General features: G+C 41.7%; 1 protein-coding gene across 18 annotated transcripts in view; it reads left to right on the top strand.

Moving 5' to 3' along the window:
• The window catches only part of CALD1 (caldesmon 1), a 231,040-nt gene that overhangs the window by 175,268 nt on the left and 37,266 nt on the right, over window positions 1-18,506 (top strand). The gene's annotated exons all lie outside the window — the stretch shown is intronic.

Here is an 18,506-nt window from a genome sequence, read left to right as displayed (position 1 = left end):
GAAGCAGTTATAGTTTTGTACACTTATTTAGTGCTGTGATGGAAGGGTTAGGGCGAGTTCCCTTGTGAGATTTTCTGTGTGTGTGTGTGCCTGTGTGTGTGTGTTATCTGATCCCCTTGTTAATGCAAACCGAGTTTATGCAGGGAAGAGATGTGCCACGTGCCCAACCTCTCACACTCCGGCAGGATCTAAACGTTCCAGTTTGTCTTTCAATTTGCAGCTCAGATCCTCCTCTTCCCCTCCTCCCGTTTCCATGCCCATTGCCCAGCCTCCCAACTTAGAGAGGGAGTGTGTGTAATAAGGGTGGGTGGGTGTTTTTTGGCTTCTGTGTTATGGAGCAGGGAGGCCAAAAGCAACAACTGGCCATTGTGCGGGAGCAGGTTGGAAAGAGCTGGATACTGCTCTGGTTATCCAGATCAGAATTCCTCAACCTTAGCAATTCTATACTGTGTAGACATCAACTCCCAGAATTCCTGTAGGAGATGACTAGGCTGAGCCCTAGGGAGGGATCAAATGTGTCATCAGTCATGAGTCTCTGCGTGTCTGTCAGACCTGCCACAGCTTGGTCTTCTAGGAAAGGAAGACTCTCGACTCCATTAGTAGTGAAAAGAATACTTTTACTTAAAGCCAAGTGGTTACAGTAGATCAAAGTCAGAACTGAGGTTTTGCACACGAAAGCTTCCCAGTTAATTTTCCCTTTCTCATTCTACCTCCATTATCTGCTGATTGTCCAGTTACATTCAAAGAAGTTGTTTTGGTAACTGTCCCTGCAAAGGTGGGCTGGATCGCGAGCTGCTATATTCCATTTCCCAAAACTGTGACCTTGGGATAGTGAGCCGATGTCTTGGGACGGCACTGAGCTTTATTTTGGTTTCTCCCTTCCCCTCGCTCCCCTCCCCCAGTACTTTATGACAGGCTGGCATCTAGCGAAGCACAGTTGAAGCGAAGGATGACAGTTTTGACAGCGCCCACAGGAGATCTAAGTCCAGCCCACCTTGAATGCCTTATCTCCCGCTCATTTCCCTTGACGGTTAGTAGTTCAGATTCTTGTAGAGAGCTTAAGCTTGCAATAAATCTTTATACTCATTTGAACTGCCAGAATCTCCTGATTTCCTCGGTACTTGACAATTCCCCAGTCAGTCATGTGTTTGACTCTGTGGTTGCAGAATCCGTACTTTTGCTCCCCACCCCCAGGGGTGCCCCTGCTTTTTTATCCAAGCAACTTCTTCCATTTTATTGTAATTTTAAGATTATTCAGCGATGCAAATAAAAATAAAGCGTGTCCTGCATTTTCAATGACCAGCAGGCGTGTTTTCCTTGTCATTAGATCAACCACCTTCCATTGAAAGGTTATGGCTCAGGTGGCTTCCCTTTTCTTTTACGGATGGTGGTTGACCAAATTTCTCCTGACCATATTTTCATCATTTTCCTCCATTGCTCTATCCTGGAAGAGAGTTGGAAAGGGAGTCAAGAGTTTCCAGACAGGAGTTATGGCACAAAGGAAACAAAATGCAAAACATAAAGAAAAAGAGAGATGGAAACGAACATCAAACACGTTGCGCTTATTTTTGATGTTTTGAAAGTGCCGGTCAGTAATACAGGAAGAGGGAGGATGTTTAATCACAGAATGAGCTGTAAACTATCAAGGGCTTTGAGCGGTTAGTGGAACAAAACAGATGGTGAAGAATCTTCTTTCCATTGGGGGTGGGGGCTTTTGATAAAATAATTATGCCATTTTGCCCTATTACTTGTAACAGTTTAGTCCAGTGACGGCTAACCTTTTCCGGACGGAGCACCCAAAGTGCATGCACGAATGTGCGCGTGTGCCTGAACCCCCCAAATGCAATGCGTGCTCACCCTTGCGCATGTGCATGCAAACCCCCTGCACACGCCCTGGCCCCCCGCAAATGTATGCATGATCCCCCCATGCGGCCCACCCCTGTGCATGTGTGGGGGTGGGGCACGTAACCCGCACATGTCCCGCCCCCACAATGTACACACAATCCCCGTACGCACCCCAACCCCGCATGCATGTGCAACCCCCCACCCCCACGCAAGCGTGGCAACAACCAGCTGGCCAGTGGGAGGCGCGTGCGCATGCGTGACAGAGCTGAACTGGGGCGAAGGCTCGCGTGCTCACAGAGAGGGCGCTGCGTGCTATCTGTGGCACGCGTGCCATAGGTTCGCCATTACGGGTTTAGTCTAAATACCCCCGTGGATTCAATGGATTCATTGAATTGATTTATTTATTATTAAATCAAATTTATATAGCTGCTCATGTCATCAAAGGAGATTCTGGGCTGTGCACAACAATACATAAAACAATTCCAATACAAGTTAAAAATTTAAAAAAATAACCCACAGCAATAAATAATATAAATAATACAAAAACAAAAATACTAACCATGGGCAAAAGGAGGATAAAAATGACCCTATCTGGAAATAGAACTATTGAGACAAACCTTTGATTTCCTGGAAAACCCGGGTCTGATGAATAACCAGGTCTTGAGGGCCTTCGAGAATTTCAAAAAAGATGGAGCTAATCTAATTGTGGGGAGAAGAATGTTCTATAGGGCAGGCACCACGGCAGAGAAGCCCTGTATCCTGGGATCCACCAGATGTAGATCCCTACCTGATGGAATCCGCTGCACTCTTCTCTGTAATTGGGGAGAAGACGTCCTTCAGATAACCTAGTCTGATGCCATGAAGGGCTTTAAAAGTTAAAACCAGCATCTTGAATTGGAGACAGAATCAAAACTGGCAACCAATGCAACTCTTGGAGTAGAGGCATAACATGGAATGCGCATAACTGTAGGTTCAGTTATATGATGACTCACTTTACGAGCATCACAATTTATGCCTCTGTTGGGCAGGCTCCAATATAGTCGTAAGTCAAGGACGCTCTGTATACTTTGTTCATCCACTTCCAAGAACTTAAGATGTGCATTGGAGTCCTTGCAGTAATAGAACGTGTGAACACAGGATGCCGATCCGCTCGATGTCTGGTTGCTTCTTTTTAGCCAAACTTGCCTATCAGCTTTCCCCCCTAAAATATATATTAATTACATTGTATTTTCAGCCCTGAAAGCATAATTACAGCATAACTTCCTAGCCATAGAAATGTTAAATATCTTGGCAGGCGAACTGCATTTGCAGGAAACTTATGTACCTAAGGCCCAATGTAGGTATTTCAAGAGATTATTTTGACGACAGATCTGGCTTTGCTTCTGCTCTCTATCGGTTTCTATCAAGATTTTGTTATTTCTCCTTACGAACGTTGATGTGGGCAAGTTTCTATCTGCCAATCTTGGCAGATTCAGTCAAAAGGAGAAATATATTACTGTTTTTTTTTTTTTTAAAAAATGTCATTATGTACATACCTCCTCATCCAGCAAAGGAAAAATAGAGTCACATACTCAGAAATACTGGATTCCCCACTGTGAAGCATCTTGCAATTTAAAGTAGAGGAAAACAGCAGAATCAGACAAGAAAGAAGAGGCAAAAATAAAGGTTCCCCTTGCACATATGTGCTAGTCATTCCCGACTCTAGGGGGTGGTGCCCATCTCTGTTTCAAAGCCAAAGAGCCAGCTCTGTCCGAAGACGTCTTTGTGGTCTTGTGGCTGGCATGACTAAACGCCAAAGGTGCTCAGAACGCTGTTCCCTTCCCACCAAAGGTGGTCCCTATTTTTCTACTTGCATTTTTTACGTGCTTTCGAACTGCTACATTGGCAGAAGCTGGGACAAGTAACGGGAGCTCACCCATTACGCGGCACTAGGGATTCGAACCGCTGAACTGCCGACCTTTCGATCGGCAAGCTCAGAGCCTTAGCCACTGAGCCACTGCGTCCCTTTGAAGCAAAAATAAAGAAATATCAAAGAAAGTGATACGTGACAGATGACCTGTTACTACATAATAATATTTTTTAAAATATTTTAACATTGCTGTGAAGAATTCACATCATTGAATTCCTAGTAATCATTGATTCACAGTTATTTGGATAAAATAGATTAAAACCAGCTTGTTGTCCCCCCCCTCCAATGGTAGCTTAAAGTGTATAATCCCTTCCTGCCAGTGAAAGGTGCTTTGAGGTAAGGCTTTGACTTTGCAAATTGCTCTGCCGTAAATAAATCAGGGAAGGAAGGAAGGTGCTAAATTATGCCTTATGATTGGTGGTGCTGGGAATGATCCAGCTGGAGAATTCAGAGGAGCCATTCTTCCCTCTTAGCTGTAACCAAAAGGGAGACAAGTTGATGCTTTTCAGATGTTCCTGGACTTCAGCTCCTGTCAGCTTGAATCAACTTGGTCAATTGCAAAGCATTTTAAGATAAAATAGCCAGAGAGTGCTAGATTGTGTATGCTTTCTGTTTCCCTCCCCTCCCTTCACTTCCCACCCCTCCCCTCCCCTCTCCTTCAATGGTGGGGTTTTCTACAAGGTCATGTTATCATTATTTTTCTTCCTAAAAATATAAAATTTAGCTTCACGCCTTTTACATTCTCAAGGTCTCTTTCCAGATTAGCTTGTTTTCATATTCATCTGAAGGATTTCTTATCCATTTTATTCCCGTCTCCTTTTTCTATTTCATAAGCAGATGGGGACAGCTGGTTTTAGAGCAACCAGCTAAATTTAAATGACTGCTTTTGAATTTTAGGTCAAAGCATCCGGTATGTTCTTTTAGGGCATTGGCTGAAGAAGAGTTTACATTTGATGGTTGCTTTTAAAAAGATTTTTCCACAGATTTTCCATGCGCGGTAGGAGATATTCTGAATGAAATTTGAAGAGAACATTCTATGTTCTGTATCCTGAAGAAATTTGAAGAGGAAGGTGGAAAGGATGGTGACAAATTGGAGCACGTTCAATGCCCCAGCTGTCAAGATCGTAAAGCAGGGGTGGTCAAACTTGATTTCATTGAGGGCTGCATCAGGGTTGTGTTTGACCTTTGGGGGTGGTTTGGGATGTGGCGAGGGTGGGCGTGGCCAGCTCGATGTCACTCGTGTTGGGGGCACCTGTGGCGGCTCGACCATTCTGCCAGCAAAAACGGACTCCCGAGCTCTGTTTTCGGCTATTTTCGGCTGCAACGGCCTCTTGCAACCCTCTGCCAGCAAAAACAGAGCAGGTGGCCCTCCCGAGCTCCGTTTTCACTTGCAGAAGCACCGCCAGCTGATCCTTTGTTGTTTCTTGGCGGCCCCGCAGGCCAGATCTAAGCACCCCGTGGGCCGGATCCGGCCCATGAGCCTTGACACCCCTGTGGTAGAGCATCTAGAAGCCTGTGAGGATCATAGGATCTGGGTATGTTTAGCATACAGAATAGATAACTGAAAGGAAGTATAACTGCAAGTAAATTGTCACACACAACAGGAAATGGACTAATTCTCTCTTGGCCCAGAGGCACGGCCAGCAGCAATAAAGAATTCAGATTAGACATCAGGAGAAACACCATAACTCTAAGATCTGTCAGCCAGTGGAAAAGAGCTTCCACATGAAGTAATAAATTGTTTTGCTAGAGGACCTTTTGCGCATGTGCAGAGCGTCAAAAACGGGACGTGATGATGTCCAGGTGGGTGGGAGGAGCTTTACAGTGCTTTACAGCCCTCTCTAAGATTAACAATAATAAAAGTTGACTCAGCCTTCCATCCTTCCGAGGTGGGTAAAATAAGGACCCAGATTGTTCGGGGGAGAATAGGCTGAATCTGTAAACCGCTTAGAGAGGGCTGTAAAGCACTATGAAGTGGTATATAAGTCTAAGTGCCATTGCTATTACCTCTAATACCCTCTGCAAAGTAGCCATTGAGTAAAACTGGTTGCTGAGGGTTTTTTTTTTTTTTTGGTAGATCCCCTAGTTAAAGTAAATATTTGCCTGTTTCATCACTATTGGGCAACAGTCATTGTTTGGAGGCTTTTGAAATGTTGACTTCAGATCCAACTTTCTGACTTGCATTTCGAGGCATAAGACACGCTTCTCGAGAATGAGTTTGGTGGAAAAGAGCATACAAAATGTTGAGCTATGGTGCGCTTTCATAATCCACAGTGGTATTACGAGACCAATCCCTGCCTTTTGTTTTTTTGCAGAAAGCAAGATGGAAGCCAAGGGCCACTTGCTTGATTTGGAAATTGTTTTCTTTCTGGGGCTGTGTGGAACAAGTTCAGGCGCAGACTTATTTGTCAATGCTAGAAAAGTACACAGCAAGTTAATACTGCAGATAAGTCCACAGATGTTCTGTGGGATCTGTGTTACGAAATCCTCTGGTAAGGAGTTTCCTCCCCTGTTCCTGATAAAAGGAAAAGTCAGATTTAAAAGCTCGGGTGAAAGTACGATGTGCGAGGCTCTTCACCCTTGATTTTGTGGAGAAAGGTCCTCTTTATTTATATTGATATTGATTGTTTCCCAGTAAGATTTGATTGGCTATCATTAATTGTTGTACCTCATGATTCTTGATGAATGTATCTTGTCTTTTTATGTGCACTGAGAGCATATAAAGCACCAAAGACAAATTCCTTGTGTGTCCAATCACACTTGGCCAATAAAGAATTCTGTTTTGTTCTGTTCTGCTAAACAAATAATTCCCTCAACACTGTCAAACTATTCACTAAGTCTGCACTACTATTAATCTTCTCATCGTTCCCACCACCCATCTCCTTCCACTTATGACTGTATGACTGTAACTTTGTTGCTTGTATCCTTACGATTTATATTGATATTGTTTCCTGATTGCTTATTTGTACCCTATGACCAGTGGTGGGATTCAGCCAGTTCTCACCACTTCGGGAGAACCGGTTGTTAACTTTCTGAGCAGTTTGGCAAACTGGTTGTTGGAAGAAATCATTAGGGCAGAGAACCGATTGTTAAATTATTTGAATCCCACCACTGACTATGACTATCATTAAGTGTTGTACCTTATGATTCTTGATGAATGTATCTTTTCTTTTATGTACACTGAGAGCATATGCACCAAGACAAATTCCTTGTGTGTCCAATCACACTTGGCCAATAAAAAATTCTATTCTACTCTACTCTACTCTACTCTACTCTACTCTACTCTACTCTACTCTACTCTATTCCTATTCCTATTCCTATTCCTATTCCTATTCCTATTCCTATTCCTATTCCTATTCCTATTCCTATTCCTATTCCTGTCCTGTCCTATCCTATCCTATCCTATCCTATCCTATCCTATCCTATCCTATCCTATCCTATCCTATCCTATCCTATCCTATCCTATCCTATTCTCTTGAATGTCCAGATCCTTGGTTCTTGTACAGAAAAAGAGCTTCAAATGCCTGTGTGTTACCTGTGTAGTTGCAATAAACTTCAAACATCCCCAAAGCCTGTTTTAAGCTTCATTCCCCCCCCTCCCACTTGGAAGAAAGAATCCCTCACATGCCTGCCAACCAGCCAGCCATAAGTACAGGGACACTGATGAGGCAGGAATGTGGACATCTGATTCCTGTTAGCTCTGTTCCCCACACGTTGCTGCGCTGTGCATATTTTTGAAACTGGGCCCTCACTTCCCCATTCCTCCCCCCCCCCACCATCAGCACAGTTTACTTCCATCAATGTGAAATTTTACAGCCTGCTCTTATTCTGCAGCAATTGCTTTATACAGTTAGTAGTAAAAAGTTAACCTCCTTGTCCATAAAGGAAAAGAAGAAAGTACTTGGGAGAAGTTGATTGTCAGGGATATAATTTGTGGAATATTTTCAGTCTATCCAGAAAAGTCTGGGGAACTTTATTTGAATGTACAAGGCTGCATCTCTCTTATCAGAATTGATGATCAATAAATAGTAAATAGAGCCAGGGTGTATTTTTCCATTCTGATTAGGTTCAAACATAACCGTTTTTGTCTTTTTTCCTTAGCTGATTTAGGGTGACTTGGAAAAAATAGAATTTAATTTAATTTAATTAATTCAATTTATATGCCCCCCCTCTCCGAAGACTCAGGGCAGCTCACAATACATTTAAAAAATCATTATTAAAAAACATTTAAAAATTAAAAACATTAAAAACATTAAAAACTCATTCACGCCATCCATGGCTGGATCTCGCCAGATCACAAGAGCGAGATCAACGGCCCCAGGCCTGCCGGAAAAGCCAGGTCTTCACCGTTTTTCGGAAGGCCAATAGGGTGGGGATGGTCTGGACCTCAGGAGGTAACTGGTTCCAGAGAGCTGGGGCAGCCAAAGAGAAGGCCCTCCCCCGCGGGCCCGCCAGCCGGCATTGTTTAGCTGACGGGACCCGGAGGAGACCAATTCTGTGGGATCTTACCAGTCGCTGGGAGCTATGTAGCAGAAGGCGGTCTTGAAGATAACCTGGCCCTAAACCATGTAGGGCTTTAAAGGTAATAACCAACACCTTGAATTGTGACCGGAGACCAATAGGGAGCCAGTGCAGCTCGCAGAGAATTGGTGTAATGTGGAGAGAATGAAGAGAATGTTTGTAACTCAGGGCTGAATGATGGAGTCTTTGGTACACTGTGAGCTTGGTGTTTGCTTGCAGATATTTCATTACCTGACTAGATAACATCAGTGCTAGTGAGGCTCCCAATCAGTGCTAGTGATTGGAAAAAGCTAAGCAGGATTGGATTCTAGTTATCAGTTAGAAGGGGGCCCACCAGCAAATGCACAGTTGCAGGCTAACCTACAGAGGAAGTCAAAGGCAAATCAGTTCTTTATAGACTGCCAAAAAAAACTACATGGATAATCAACCTTGGCTGGAAGAAGATTTTGGCTGAATACTTGGAATTGCTAACATTCTTCAAACAGTGATGGACAGTGGAAGATTTATGATGCCTGGTTCAGTAGTTTTTTTTTTCTTCTTATTGTCAGAGTATTGTACATGAATATAATTTAAGGAGACCTCTTTCAAAATAACTCAGTAGTGCAGTTAATAGACTGAAAGGCTGAGCAGCCATTTGCATGAGTGCCATTTGCAATCTCAAGTAACTCCGAAAAGGAGTGTATTAATATTTCTTTTACCCGGACTGATCAAACTGAGGATTGAGGAGAAAGCAGCAGAAATGAATTTAAAAGAAATAGAGATGCTTTTCTGGGTTAGAAAAACCCTGGGTGTAACACAGGGGTGGGTTCTACTAACCTTTACTACCGGTTTGCAATGGGACCGTGTGCGCACGCTTGCTGTGCTTCCTGATGATGTCAGGGTCGGTGGGCGGAGCCTCCCGCCAGTTTTACTACTGGTTCTTGTGAACCGGTCCGAACCGGGAGCAACCCACCACTGGTGTAACATCTTCCTCGCTTGTTGATAGAGTTGATTTGGGATGGGTTCTGGGGTGGGGGGGAATGGGAAGTGAACCTGTCAGTGCTATCTTTGCTCAAGTAAGTTTCTTTCTATTTTTTTTCCAAAGATGAGAAAGGACAGTCAGAGGACAGTCAAAGGAAGCTGAGAAAATAATCAGTCTCTTTGGGGAGTTGGGGAAACTTTTCAACACAAGTGGTGGTGTCAAGACATAGATCCCTTCAGAATGGAAAATGGCATGTGAAAAAGCTGTTAGAGGAGGAAAGCAGAAACGTTTCATAGCCTGGGGTTCAGTGGTGGGTTCCGCCCGGTTCGGCCGAGCTGGTAGCGGTAACGATACGACGTCACCGAACCGGTTCTCTTTGTTCGGGAGCTGGGGCCCCCCACCCCCCGTATTATTCTTATCTTTTATTTGGCCCCTCCCCCAATCAATTTGCTGCCTTCCGAGTCCCAGCTGATCGGCTAGAAGGAAAAAAACTGTTTAAACTCTTGCTGTGGGGCTTCAAAGGGCCGCCCTACAGCTGATCAGTGTTAAAAGGCAGTGTGGTGGTAGACCAGTGCGCTTGAAAAACAAATGGGTAGACCGATGCCTCCAAAAACAAATGAGTAGATCGGTGCCTCCAAGAACAAATGGGTAGACCGGTGCCTCCAAAAACAAATGGGTAGACCGGTGCCTCCAAAAACAAATGGGTAGATCGGTGCCTCCAAGAACAAATGGGTAGACCGGTGCCTCCAAAAACAAATGAGTAGATCGGTGCCTCCAAGAACAAATGGGTAGATCGGTGCCTCCAAAAACAAATGGATAGACCGGTACAGCTCTGCAAGCAGTTAAAAACCTGGTAGATCAGTACCTCTGCTAAATCCTAAAGAATTGTCACATGACCATCAAACCACGCCCACAAAATAAGCCACGCCACAGAACTGGTAGTAAAAAAATTTAGAACCCATCCCTGCTGGGGTTGCATTACTTTTTAAAAAAATAAATGTTTGGAGTGGCGGAGGTTCTGATAACAAGAGATCTATTTCGCTTGTTAGTTTGCAAAGAAACAATAGAAGATCACCAACTTTCAGCAGTTGGCAAACAAGGATGACAATGACAATTCGATAGGGCAGCACAACCCTAGCAGGAGTCAGGAAGCCGCTGAAAAAGAGATGCAGGTCCCTTACTGCTACCTTATCATTTGTGGCAGTGATGCTTAGTTTGTCCCATCTGAACAAGGACAGCAGTCATTGTTCTTCAGATGACACCATCTCTAGCAAGTACATAAGAGAAGCATGTAAGTGTGTGTCACTGATTAGTAAATGGAAGGTGTGTGTGTGTGTGGGGGGAAATATAAAACGGCAATCCTGCAATTTTACAACAGCATCAGGAAAAATAATGCTTTATTTTGATTTTTAATCAGTATTTTTCTCCCTTCCCCCCTAATAAAAGTTCAAAAGTTTGTATTTGAATCTATTTTGATAATGTTAGGGGAAAACTATCCTCAGTCACATGTTCTGTAGATATGTTAAGTGAGGAATTCCTGGAATTTCACCGAGAATGGTCATCTAGGAGATGAGCGGCATCACAGACAAGACAAATGCTAACTCAATTATTATACTGGTCAAGGTTTGTGTAATGCATTCCCAGTTTGCATCTATTCATTACGACTGATAAGTATATGAAATTGTACAATTTCTCCAGGAAAGAAACATCCGATTTTGGAAACTGTTCCATTCATCAACCTTGCTAATTTGTCCTCTTGATACCATTGAAATTGTTCTAAGCCCGACTAAAGGCACATAAGTATCACCATTTTTACTCTTATTTCGTTCCTTAAAAGCAGCTTGAAAACAACCCGTATCTGTCTTCACTTTGCTTGGCTTAGAAATTTGCTTCGCTTAGAAATGCTGGAGGAGTGGGATGCATTGTTTTAAGTTAAGCCCCAAACCCTCTTACTGCCACTCCACACAGGAAATCTTTGTATGGCTTCAAGATGGTCATTTTCACTCTGTTTGCCTGGAGTACTGAGAAGACAGCATGCTTATGTATTTAATAAGATTTCCTGGGATGGCTGGAATTCAGGAAAGGGAGGGATTCCCTGTAGTTGGGAATGGCCCACCACCAAGCTCCACAGAATTCCAGCATTTCCAGGTGAACCTTCAGCTGGAAACATTGTGGTTCCTCTTGAACCCAAAAAGAGCCGGAAGTAATTCAGTTCAGCTGCTTATGACAGAGGAAGTGGGGGAATACAAAGGTATGGAGCCAATCTGGGAGTAGCTCCAGAGGTGGCTTTCAGCGGGTTCTGACCAGTTCTGGAGAACCGGTAGCGGATATTTTGAGTAGTTCGGAGAACCGGTAGTAAAAATTCCGACTGGCCCTGCCTCCATTGATTCTCTGCCTCCCAAATCCCAGGCGATCGGGAGGAAATGGGGATTTTGCAGTAACCTTCCCCTGGAGTGGGAAGGGAATGGAGATTTTACAGTATCCTTCCCCTAGAGTGGGGAGGGAATGGAGATTTTACAGTATCCTTCCCCTGCCATGCCCACCAAGCCACGCCCACAGAACCGATAGTAACAAATTTTGAAACCCACCACTGAGTAGCTCCAAATACCTTGAGTGGAAGTGGCCTAAGGCTGGACCTGGAACGTTTCATTTGGAACTGATTGTTCCACATGAATCTACTGTCCATTATCTTGCTTGATTCAGTTTTCTGTGGGTAATTATACAGCAGGCAAGAGAAGAAGAATGGCAGAGCTGTTCAGCTTCAGTTATGTATTTGATCTGTGTATGTGAAGTGGGAGGGGGAATTGCTTGCCATACGGTATATGCAAACCAACCAAATCTCAAACATCTTATAGAGGGACGGAATGAATGAACCTATGATTGATTGCATATTGAATAAATTACTTGCTTCCACTTTGGAATGCTACCAGAAAGTCTTTTAATCTTTATATGCTAAAGGCAATTTCAACATGATTTGGGTAGCCGAAGGGGCTATTTATTTATGCATTGTTCTTGTTATGGGCCATTCTTGGCTAGACTTCACTCTGAGAATCGTGAAAGAGGTTGTGTGTAAAATGACTTGAAAGGCAGTAGGTAAAATGCATGCTCTTGGTAATAAAGTATATTTATTCAGCTTTCTCCTCATTTTATACACGTGCTCTGCATTTTGTACACGTTAGAAATGTGGTGCTCCGTTTTACAAGTTGTCAAAAAGGAAGAAGGATGCCATTGGATAAATGACTTGCCAATAGTTCAGTTGAAGATATTGACTTTCTAGTTTTGTTCTTCATCAAGATATGTGTATCTCTGCATCAGTGGTGGGTTTCAAAATTTTTTACTACCGGTTCAGCAGTCCATAGCATGAATAGGAATAGGAATATTATTTATTGGCCAAGTGTGATTGGACACACAAGGAATTTGTCTCCGGTACATAAGCTCTTAGTGTACATACAAATAACAAAGTGATCGGTCATAGATCATGAATCATAAGAAACAATCATAAATCATAAGATATAAACAACAAATCATAATACGAAGTTTTATAAAGTAATGCACTCAATATGTTTACTGAGAATGTGTGCCACAATAGGACACAATAACCCTTAATCCTGGGTTTTTATACTTGACAACTTAAAATGTGTGGACTTCAACTCCCAAAATTCCCCAGCCAGCACATTAAGAATAGGAACCTAACCTGAATTCTTTGGCCAGAATGAGAAACATACAAAAGATTATTTGTTTGTTTGTTTGTTTGTGCATTCATTCATTCATTCATTCATTCAAAATTTATTTGCTACCTATCTTGCATCCAACAGCTCTGGGCAAAATAACTTTTTCGTTTCAGAATTCCAATATCTGTTGTAGGTGTATAGTATCTATCGTGATGTATTTTTCATTTCATGTAAAACCATAAAAACATGAAACCACCAGGTCACTAAAGCCCATCCTGTTCAGTTTTCTGTTACCATTAGCAACAGCAACAGAGTGTGAAGGGAGAAAAATCTGAGTTCGCTTGGCATGTTTGTCAAACAAGCAGAATTTTCTGGCTTCACATAGCATTATAAACCATAATGTTTATGGCACAGACTACAGTTTATAAACCACAGTATCTGGTTTTATACGGCATGCAAAGCCAAAACCGAAGAAATCACATTTTGCAATCCTAGCATGTGGACTATGAATATAATAATGTTATCACAGTAAAAAGCCACTGGTAAGTTTAGCTTACCACAAATTCTAATTTCCTTTATGAATAGTAGTATCAATAATTGACCAGTCTCTCTGATTTAAATAACAGTTGATAGTCCAGGTTTTAGAACAGTGTTGCATTTCCGTAGAAGTTTTCTAAAATCATTTAGTGTCATCAATCATAAATCAACTCAATAAAAAGGACTAAGGGTGGCATGATAACATTCTTCCAATATTTGAGGAGCTGTCACAGAGAAGAGAGGGTTAGCCTATTTTTCAAAGCATCCAAGTTAAGGCTAAGAAATAATTAGATGGATAAGACATAATTAGTTGGAAACTTCAATGAGAGATTGAACTGGTTGTCACCTTTAAAGCCCTTCATGGCTTGGGACCAGATTATCTAAAAGACCGTATCTTGCTGGTCACATCTATCTGGCCCACTATAGCAGGGGTGTCAAACTCACGTCGTCACGTTGTCATCACATGACATATCATGACTTTTCCCCCCTTCGCTAAAATGGGGGTGGGCGTGGCCAGCGAGTGATGCATCTGACCTGCGGGCCGCGAGTTTGACATCCCTTCACTAGAGCGTGGAGGCAAGGAATGTTGCGGGTCCCATCCCCTAAGGAGATCCAGAAGAAGGGCCTTTTCCATGGTGGCTCCCTCCCTCTGGACATCATCCTTCCAGAAATTAGACTGGCCCCCACTCTGACACTCTTTTGGAAGGTCCTGAAGACATGGCTGTGACAGTGGGCCTGGGGAACACAGAGAGGGATGGAGCTCATTAAATGGCTGATAGGAATATGTGTTGTTGCCAGAGTTGGGGGTTGGGGATTATTATTTTATTTTTATTTTTTAAATTTTTTAAAATGTCTTTTACACTGTGTTTTTGTATTCTATAAGCCACCTTGAGTCGCCATGTGCGAGTAGGTGGCAATATAATTTTCCTAAATAAATAAACTTAGAACTAAAGAGAAATTTCTGTATCCTGTAAGTGGGTGTACTACAATCTAGGATGAAAACCCAAGAGAGAATTGAGTGTCAGCTGAGTAATCAACTTGGGGCTTTGTAGATATGTAGGAGAACTTGACTCTGCTGGAATGTTTGAAAATATTTGAATATTTGAGATACAGGATATCATAATTGCCTTCTGTTTAAATAGTTATATTTACCTCCACTTCCCTGAACAGTAAAAAACACAATGGTTACTTATGTTTAGTTTGTTTTGCAAGGATTCAACAAGAGATTTATTAGTATTTTGTACTTTTTTTTCCATTACAAATTACAATTGAGCATAATAGAAAAACTTGTTATAATTATAACAGACAAACAAATTATAATTGAGCGTAATAGAGAAATTATTAACTATAATTTGCAAAGAAAAAAATCGTAATGAACAAAAAGTGCAAAATAATAATATATCTCTAGTGGAATCCTTGCAAAACAAAACAAACATTTGTAAGCATTGTGGGGGGGGGGGGTTTGCTGTTCAGGGAGGTGTGGGTAAACATAACCATTTAAACAGAAGCAATTATGGTATCCTGTATTATTAATTTCTATGCACCTTTAGTGAGATATGAGAAGCAATATCTGAATTTGTGAGATGGTCTCTATCTGGGGTTTCTAGCTTGCTCTGAGTAGTGTGAGGATACTTGGGACAAAACTAGACTGTAGTTGAGATTATTGTCTACTAATTGTTAAATTTATTTGCCGCCCATCTTGCCGTGGGCTAATCATATATAATATATAATCAGTGGTGGGATTCAAATAATTTAACAACTGGTCCTCTGACCTAATGACTGGCTGGGTGGGCGTGGCCATAGAAGGCCTGGTCAGGGGATGTGACAGGCGGCATTCGGCCTCCTGCACCCCCCTGGGAGCAAAAACAGCGTGTGGGAACGTGCCTCCTCCCTGTGCCATGTTTTGGGCCTAGTAGGCCTCCCTGCATTTACCTGGGAGCCAAAACGGGACATGTGAGGACTCCTGGAAGGGGTGGGGTGGGCCAGGCCAGCCAGCAATTTAACAACTGGTTCGCCTGAACCGGCCCGAACCGGCTGAATCCCACCATTGTATATAATGGGATGGGCCGCAGAGGCCACCATCCCAATCCCTGTTCAGTGTAGGAGTCCAAATTCAAGGTCAGTGTTGCAATCCACATTTTGCCAATGGGGGATTTGAGGCAGAAAAGAAACAACTTGCCTATGGTTATTAGGGAAACACATTGTTGAATGAACATCTGCTTTGTACACTGTGGCAAGATATTGAACAGGAACAGCTACTTCAACAGCTACGTTCCCTCTCAGAGAGAGGAAGAGGTGTTTTTATTTATCTAATGAAACAGAAAAAAAAGAAAAAAATATAACAGCAAAAAGAAATAAAAGGCAAAAAAGGGAGCAACACAACAGCAAAATTCTATGTATTAAGAGTTTTCATGCATGAAATTGTTACCCAACAGTTCCATTGAAGGCTGGCTATATTTCATTGTAATCGTACCTATGCAACCTGCAAACCGTTTATGCTGAATAATTGGAACCATAAAATTATCTTTCCAAAGTTGGAGAATTAGCCTCTTAGCACTAAAGATTAATCCAGATAAATGGGATGGAAAGTAAGGTTCAAGCAAGCTGATACAAGAACAAATGAATACAATCCTTAATTTGTAAATGCTTAGATGCAAAATTAGAGAAGAATACTCTTTAAATTATTTGCAATTATCATTCCGTTAATACAAATTCCAAAGCAACAATAAAAGCCGGGTAAACATGCCGTAAATATTTTGAGCAAGCTGAGATAAAGGGAGAACAGTCACTCATCCCACCAAATTTTACTTGCAGCTGAATATTTTACAGGCCGTAACAAGAACATCAGATAAGCTGGCGTGTTCTGTTTCTAGAACTGTTTTCCCAGTATTGGAAGCAGGGATTAAACCAGGAAAGAAGTTTGATCTGAAGCTGAAGAGAGAAATAGTTAGTTTAATGTGGAATGAATGAAAATGCGTTGTGGGGAAGGACCCTGCTTATTTTTGACACTGAGGAAGAAAAGGACAATGAATGTGGACCTTTATATGAGTGTTTTCCATTACTTCTATTTTGCTCTCTCTCTCTCTCTTTTTTTTCTGTGAAAAGAGGGGAAATTCCATAGAAGAAGGGCGGAGAAAAATGAAAAATCTTAGGCAACCAGATTAGGAAAGTTTGTATCCTGATTCTTAAGAACTTTGCAGAGATGAATAGATTGACATTGACATTGAAAATAAAAGATAAAGGAGATACAGAATACTATTCAAGGTGGAATAGGTTTTATCAATGGTTAGAGATAAGAGGTAGAAATTATATGAAGAAAGATTATTGTTATATGCAAGTAAAATATGAATGTTGTTTATAATTATAAGTATGCCAGTACAATTAATATGATCATAAATAAGCTAATACAATTATAAATATGGCTGTAATTATTACATGTATAATCATTATTACTATCAGTAGATCTGTTATTTTTTCCTTCTTTTGTAAAATGAAATACCCGGACATTACACTGTCTTCAAAATATTTATATATAAATTAAAAAACTTGATTTAAAAAAAAAAAACTTTGCTAGAACATGATCCTCTACTGGCCAGGTATATTGGCAGGTGGGCCACAAATGAAGTGTGGGAGGTTATCGTGTGCTAGAACAGTGTTTCTCAACCTCAGATGTCGTGATTTCTACTCCCATATAATTCTCCAGCCAGCATGCTAAGCTGGAGAATTCTGGGAATTGAAGATTACATAGTTTAAAAGTTGCAGGGAAACACTGCACTAGAATAAGCAAACAGTTTTTGTGTGTTTTATTTATTCCCTTTTCTGCTGAACTTGGAGAGGGGGCATGTACAACCTGCACATACGACCATAATGCAGCCTGCCCGTCATGGTAATTAGTCGTAATGTATTGGATAGCACTTGGAGGCATTTGAGAGTGGATGCAAGCCACAGTTCTCATGGCCTGCAAGATCCTTCCAGGCATGTCACATACTCCTGTCAATCTCATTAGGGGAATAAACGATAGAGCTTGTCTGGTAACAACGTGTTAACTTGGACTGAAATGGGCAGTTGGGGTTTAGCATTCTGCAGGAAGCCAGACACTGTCTTAACTGAGTGTATAAAACAGGGCATCTTATTCAGGTGCAATATAGTTTTCAGGTTTGGGCATAGCATGGTAAGTGTCATTCTCTATTATGATCTGTTAACCCAGGTTTGGGATTTAGTGTGTTACGTGAATTCAGGCAGTAAGGATGCTACTTCTTGCTTCCCAAGTTTCTCAGTTTTAGGGCCGTGTTGTGGATTATTTTTGCAATGATTGTGCCAGCTGTATGTAGGCATATTTTTAATAGTTTAGTAGACTGACATCTTTATAGGATTTGCTCAGTGACCTTTGATTATTTTAGTTCCATGATTTTTCTGTCTCTCTGACTTTTGTGTTTCCTAAAATAAAATCCTTGTACACCTGGGTAGCTGCAACAATCCCTGTTGCTATGGAAAGTTTAAAGTGACCTAAAGTCTAGTTTAATCCGAAAGTAAAAGCTTCTGTCCTAGCTTTGGCATGTTAAACAAAGTTTCGCCCAACAGCTCAGTTGGAGATTACATAGTTTAGGTACTCATTAACCCACAGTTCAGAAATTCAGTTCTTCTGAGAAAGTCTCTGCTTTCATTTTCATCTTCCTTCTAAGATAACCTTAGCCAACCTGATGTTGTCCAGAAGTGTTTGCCTGCAGCTCCTTTCCAACTAGCACTGGATATGATGTGTGGAAACCCACCACATCTCCAGGTTCAGAAAAGCTAATTCTAAAGCGCTGTTTCCAACACAACAGAAAGTTGTCAGAAGACATACCTAGCAGTGGTTGGTTTCACATATTCTTACCACCAGTTTGCTGCACTCACGCATGCTCGCTTTGCACATTTATTTATTATTTATTTATTTATTATATTTCTATACCGCCTTTCTCCCGTAGGACTCAAGGCGGTGTACAGTCAAGAAAAATATAGACACACAAACATCATAAAATTGCTAATTAAAATTATTACTTAGTTTGGTCAATCAAATAAAATC

This window comes from Pantherophis guttatus, chromosome 7 (genome assembly GCF_059756535.1).
Source record: "Pantherophis guttatus breed Tessera chromosome 7, ASM5975653v1, whole genome shotgun sequence".
NCBI lineage: Eukaryota > Metazoa > Chordata > Lepidosauria > Squamata > Colubridae > Pantherophis > Pantherophis guttatus.
This window is presented reverse-complemented; position numbering and strand designations above follow the sequence as displayed.